This window comes from Capsicum annuum, chromosome 12 (genome assembly GCF_002878395.1).
Source record: "Capsicum annuum cultivar UCD-10X-F1 chromosome 12, UCD10Xv1.1, whole genome shotgun sequence".
Classification (NCBI taxonomy): domain Eukaryota; kingdom Viridiplantae; phylum Streptophyta; class Magnoliopsida; order Solanales; family Solanaceae; genus Capsicum; species Capsicum annuum.
The window spans coordinates 156,786,431-156,793,870 of NC_061122.1; the positions used below are offsets into that span (position 1 = coordinate 156,786,431).

Consider the following 7,440-nt stretch of genomic DNA (forward strand, 5'->3'; position numbering starts at 1 on the left):
TGACACATTTGCATTGAATGATACATTGTATATTTCTATATTTTAGTCTCAAGAAAATACAATTAATTCATACACTTATTTGTAAATAAATACAAATGATAAATTGTACATATTGACAACTAACCTATTCAAATACAAATAATAAAATTATTTGAAATATATAGTACGATACAAATAAATTTAAAATATAAAATGTAATAAAAAAATATTAAAAAAGAAGAAAAATGACAAAAATGACGAACCAAGAATGAAAAAGGGGAAAACGAAAATACAAAAAAAAAGAATGCGAAGAAAAAAGAAAAAAATTGATGAAATAGAAGAAAGAAAAGAGTGTAAGAAACGAGTAAAAAATAACTGAAAAAAAAAAGAAAAAGAAAAAAAATTAAATTAAAGGAAAAAAGAAAGAAAAAATAGTAAATTAAAGGAAAAGGAAAGAAAAAAACAAAAAAAAAACACTGAAAAATAAAAAAAATAAAAAAAGAGAAATAGAAGATAGAAAAATAAAATAAAAGAGTGAGACTATGAATTATATTTAATTGATAAGACATGCTATAAATTGTATAGGCTAAATGGAATAATTAGATGCTTAAATTAATTAACCCATGTAGGTTTCAAGCGAATATGAATAATTAAATAAGAATGAGAAAGAGGAAAACGAAAAAATAATAAAGAAAAAAGAAAAAAAATAGATGAAAAATGAAAAAGAAAAAATAAATTATAAGAAACGAGTAAAAAATGAAAAAGCAAAAAAGTAAATTAAAGGAAAAAAGAAAGAAAAAAAAACTAGAAAAGAAAAAAAATAAAATTTTAAACATAGGAGGGTGATCTCTGTGTTTAAATGGATACCCATATTTTACCAATTTTGTATGAACTTTTAAAATGAGTTGAAATCCATATTTACCCATTTGAAATATGAGTGATCCAATTCAATAAGTATGGGTTAAATAAATTTTTTTCATAAATATGAACTGAAATTGTCAGCCCTAAGTTTCATTAGGGAGCTCCCAGTTAAAGTTGAAGAGTAATTGAGCCTGAGGATGTGTAACATTAGCTAATCCAAATAATATTCCTGGACACATCCTTCTTCCTACACCAAATGGAACAAACTCAAAATGATTTCCTATAAAGTCAATAGAAGAGTTCTCAAATCTCTCTGGTATAAAACTTTCAGTATCATCCCAACTTTCAGGATCTCTTGTGACTTGTGAGTGCCCATCCATTGATTAGTACTCTTGTCTTAAGGGGTATAGTATATCCATTAATATCTGTTTGCTCCCTATATTCCCGAGGCAGTAAAAGAGGAGCTGGAGGATGTAGCCTTAATGTTTCCTTAACCACCAAATTCAGGTATGTCAACTTTTCAAGATCTTCATCATATTTTTTCTTTCCCTTGAAGACTTGTCTCACTTCACTTTGGGCCCTGGCCATGGTATGTGGATTCTTCATCATTTCTGCAAATGCCAAAGTAAGAACTATAAATGAAGTTTCAGTTCCAGCAACAAAGATGTCCTGCATCAATAAACAAATAAATGAAGTCCATATGTAAAAGAAAATGTCTACTAAAATGCTCAAGGAGAAACCATAAAAGGGGTGTGGGGCTATATATAAACTCCTAGCTATATAATGATTATCTTTGCATTTCTTGTGACGAGCTTGCAGTAATAAAACCAATTACTTGAAACATTTCTTATGGTAGCACCATGAATTAATTACTCAAAACACATTAAACTTACATCATGATAAGATCAGCAAGTATGTTAGTCTTTAACATATAGACAGGAAGATATAGCTAGAAAAACAATTGTTTCTCTGCAATTAGTGTGAGAAACACGAAGTGAAGATTAAACGGTTCAGAAGGAAACTTACAAAGATCACAGCTTTGATGTGGTCAGTTGTGAATGGAAATTGAAGTTCAGTGTTCTCCTTCACCCTTCGGAAAACATCAACCAAATCTTCATCCCCAAACTCACCACCCTTCTTCCCAGCTGCTTTATTTTCGATATGCTCGTTGAGAATGTCCTCCTTAACTGCATCAACCTTCCTATGGGCACTCACCAACCTGGATTTTGCACCATTTATGTTGTGAAGTAACCTCCAAGAAGAGAATAGATCTACCACATAAAATCCTCCAATTAGTAATAGTATTTCCTTCAAAATTGTTATGAACTCGGCCCCATCTTTGCATATTTTCCCAAAGGCTGATCCACAAGTGACAGTTTGTAAACCAAAAAATATTTTCCCTCATGTTGATTGTAGAACCTCTCATGGAACGAATTGATGAAATGAGACTTGAAAGCTCATCTTGTCGAATTGCATTAAGCGACTTGACCATCTTCGCACTAAGAAGTTCAATGGAACATATTTTACGCATTTGTCTCCAATAGTCAACATCTTGGGAAAATCCAATGTCTTTACAATTGTAAAATATGATATTTACGGATGTAAATTCTGGCCTAGTAGCAAAGGCGAGATCGTGAGTTTTTAGAACTTCTTTTGCCATACTATGTGATGATACGACCACTGTTGGAACTTCTTCAAGTTACAAGTACATAAGAGGCCCATATCTTTGGGATAAATTTCTAAGAATGTGATGTGGAACTTCTCCTCCAATCAAGTGATGCAAACTTCCAATAAATGGAAGTCTCCATGGACCTGGAGGCAACCTTATGTGGAACCTGCTGATTTGCATTTTACTTCTCAATTGCCTGCTGACTAGAATAAAGAGGGAGGACAAGAAGAGAAGCAATGAAAGAAAGTTGAAATTAAGAGAGGAGTAAATCTCCATTCAACACTAAAGAAAGAAACAAAGCTTATGATGGATATTACTTCAGTTCGCGGAAAATACCCAATGATGACCTAAACAAAGAAGCCATTGCTGCTTTTATAATGCCCAATATACCCTCACTTAATAAAGTAGTGAGCATATATGATGTGGTTATCTAACAAATTGTGCATATAGCATCATTTGCCTAATAAATGGTGCATATAATTACACGTGGACATGATATTGTATATACTGAATTACTATTTCAAATTGAAATTTTTGATACTATGATTTTGATATTATGGTATTTGCTATGATATATGGTATATATATTTTAAATATTTTTGTAATTGATTAACGATGAGAGTGTTTCTACTTTCTTTTGAATATATACTGCTACATGTGTAATGCATGCGTTAATAAGATACAATTGAGACGTTTTTTGAAAAATCAAAGTCATAATTCTCTATTATACGTATATATTTGTCGAAGTTTAACTAACTATGGCTATCGATTTACCATACCACAAAATACTGTTACCGAACTTCAAAATACCAAATCATACTAAATCGAAATTTCAAATCCCGTACTATATCACACCATGTCCACCTCTACATGCAATATACTCTTGCCGTTTAACAAATGGTGAATATATACCCTTAGGGGTCGTTTGGTTTGAAAATAAATTATACAGGGATTAGTTATGCTGGGATAAGTTATACTAGGATTAGTTATGCTGGAATTATTTTTTATTGAGTGTTTGATTTGTTGTATTCAAAGTAATATGCATAGTATAATTTATAGGAATAAATTGATTGATTACCAAAATACCCTCCATCTTATTTAACTTTTTTTATATATATACTTCTTTTTAAGTTTTAAATATTCATTCTTAAAATTTTTTATTATTTTTTAGAGAAATTTAAATATATAAATAAACATAATTTATATATTTTACAACCATTTTGAACGGTAAACTGTTCAAAATTTATTTATTTATGAATATATTATACGTTAATTAAATATAATTTATGTGTGCGTGAGAATATATTACGTTATATATTATGTTATATATAATTAAATTATATATAATTAAACATAATATATTATAATTAAATATATTAACATAATATATATATAATTAAACATAATTAATGTATACATATTCATAATATTGTAAGTTATATATTACGTAATATATTATATTCATAATTAATGAATATATTATATGTTAATTAAACATAATTTATGAATATATAATTTATATATATTTATGAATATATTATACGTTATTCATAATATATATTTATGTCCATAATATATTAAACTGTTCATAATATATATTATACATTCAAAACATAGTTATTATACAGTTTACCAGTTTACATTAATTATTATTATATATATACTTTATTTATGAATATATTATACGTTAATTGAACATAATTTATTATTTCAATATATATGTGTGTGTGTGTGTGTGTGTGTGTGAGAGAGAGAGAGAGAGAGAGAGAGAAATGAAAATAATAGAGTTTGAGGGTATTTTTGTCTTTTCATACATTTATCCCAAGGATAAATTATGGAAGGATTGTTATCCCACCAATTGAGTGGATAACTTATCCCGGGACTATTTATTAGTCTCGAAATAAATTATCCCAAATATTACCAACCAAATATGCAATAGAAAATTTTATCCCAAGATTATTATTTTATGCCGGGGATTATTTGCCTCAACACCTCAAACCAAACAACCCCTTAGTAATCTAATACATAGTGCATATTATTTTTTTCGTTAATAGGCTGGGTTTAAAAAAAAATCATTAACTATTTTTTTTTAATTTCAAAAATGTTTGGTGGCTTTAAAAAAATGCCCACCCATTTTGCTTACCCCTCTAAACTCGATCCAAACCCGACCCAATTGTATAAGCACTTAATCACTCTACTTTGGACTCGACTCAAACTTATTTTGAGTGATTAGAACAACAATTGGATACTTTTTCCAATTGGATCTTGTCTCAGGAGGGATAAAAAGGGGGCAATTGTAGAAAATAATTTGTGTTTCAGTAAAATAAAAGTGTCCTTAGTCTAACTTTCAAAATTACAATCCATAATATTTCTTTCTCTTTTTACTTCTTTTCCTTCACATTTTATTTTTTTACTTTTTAGTTTCTTTTTTTCCTCTATGTATCTCTAGCATCTATTTCTCCTCTCTTTTTTCATTTTTTTTTATTTTTCTCTTTTCTCTCTTCTATCTCTTGTCTCTATTTTTCTTTCTTTCTTTTTACTTTTTTTCTGTTTGCTGTATTTTTCCCTTTTTAGTTTTCTTTTTTATTTTCCTTTTTTTTTCTTTGTTTGGTTATATTTTATATTTTATTTTTATTTTTTGTATTTTTTGAAAACATGACTACGTCGACTACAAGTCATGAGTGATAACGGATACATCATAACCGCTCATAGTATTTATAGTCACCATCATTTCTTTTTTTTTTCTTTTCTCTTTCTTTTTTTACTTTTTACTTTTTTTTTTTATTTTCTTTTTGCTTATTCAATTCTTTCTTTTTTGTATTTCTCTCTCTTTTATTTGCAACTTCTATTTTTCTTTCTTTCTTTTTTAAATTTTTTTTACTTTTTTGTATTTTTTTCTTTGTCGCGTTTTCCCCTTTTTTCTTGTTTTCGTTCTTTTCTTCTTCTTTTTTTCCTATTTTTTATTTCTTTCTTTTCGCTCTTTTTCCCCCCTCTTTTCTATCTCTAGCTTCTATTTCTCTTTTTTTCTGATCCTTTTCTTTTAAGTTTTCCTTTTTGTATTTTTTTTTCTTTCTTAACTTTTTGTTCTTTTTATATTTTTTGTATTTTCATAAAATATGGCTACGTTGAGCACAAATCATGGATGATTACAAAAATACCACAATCATTTATTATATTTATATTCACACCATCATTTATATTTTTATTTTTTTTGATACAATTGTATTTGTATTTTATAGTTCGAACTTGTATTTGTATTTCTATTTTATAGTTCACACTTGTATTTGTATGTCATAGGTAGCACCATCAGTTATATTTTATACAATTTGCACTTGTATTTTATCGAACTATTTTATTTTTGTATTCTATAATTGACTACATATTGTATTTTATGATTTTTTTTTTTGTATTTGTATTCTATTTTTATCGATATGCTTATATTTTTAAAGAACTATTTTGTATTCGTATTTGAAATTTGACCGCATATTATATTTTTATTTCTATTTTCTTTTTATTTATTTATTTATTTATATTTAAATTTATAGTTGACAACATCATTTGTATTATTAAACGATTAAAAGAGAATTGTTACTTTTCCTTCTATGAACACTTATAATTTAAATTTATTGATACGTGTTATTGCTACAAATTAAATAGTATAAATCCAAATGATAAATGGAAATGTTAAATTATACAAATACAGATGTTACATTTGTATCAAATAATACATATTTATACAACGTGAATCATATGCATACAGATGATACTTGTTTATATTAAAATATAAATAATAAATTTGAAATATAAATACTAACGATACATTTGCATTGAATGATACATTGCATATTTTTATATCTTAGACTCCAACAAAAATAATTAATTCATATACTTATTTTTATATAAACACAAATGATGAATTGTATATATTCACGGCTAAACTATTTAACTATAAATAATAAATGTATATGAAATATATAGTATGATACAAATAAATAATATATATATATATATATATAATAACAACAATAAGAAATAAGAGGAAAAAATACAAAAAATAAAAGGAGAAAAAATGACAAAAAAGAAAAACAAAGAAACAACGAAAAAAGAATATACAAAAAGGTCCCGAAAAAACAAAGAAAAAAAAGAGATAAATAAAATAAAAAGAAAAAAAATATTAAAAAAAAGAGAAAAAAGAAACGAAAAAGAAAAAAAGGGAAAAGGAAAAAAAGAAAAAAGAAAAAAAGAAACGGAAAAAAAAAAAGAAAAAAGGAAGAAAAATAAGTGGAAAAAAAAAAGAAAGAGAAATAGAAGATAGAGAAAGTGAGAAAATAAAGGAGAGGGTTATAGATTGTATTTAATTGGGAAGAGAGATTATAAATTATAATAAATTAAAATTTAGGCTAAATAAAGTAATTAGGATTTCATGTTTCCTAAGTTATGTAGTTATACCATAAAATTGAGTAAGATGATTTTTGTCACCTCACATTTTTGGGATTTAAAAACTAAAAATTACACAAATACACAACTTATGTTTCCGATATTACAGAAATCCCAACTCTCTAAACATATTACAAAAATTTCAACATGTACACAAAATGCTATGTATATATCGGTTATGTTATGTATATTAATAGGGAGAGAGAGTAAAATAATTAAGAAAGTGGGAGAGAGTGTAATTACTTCCAAAAGAATTGGTATTTATGTTATTTATACATTAAAAAAATGCAATTTTCATAAATAGCCTATGTTTCAGTAAATAGGCGGCGCGATAGTAATCTTTTGTAAAATTACTATATATGACACATATATCAATTGTATGTAACTTACTGAATTTGATATAAACTATAAATAGAGTGACTGATTACATGTCCCAAAAAGCATAGCATTTGTACCATGTGATACAAATACAAATGTGTCATATACAAATATAA

The 7,440-nt window shown here is 26.5% G+C and overlaps 1 pseudogene; it reads right to left on the reverse strand.

Annotated features, from left to right (window-relative positions):
• Positions 1-1,073: 1,073 nt before the first annotated feature.
• Positions 1,074-2,879, reverse strand: LOC107849139 (annotated as a pseudogene).
• Positions 2,880-7,440: the final 4,561 nt, after the last annotated feature.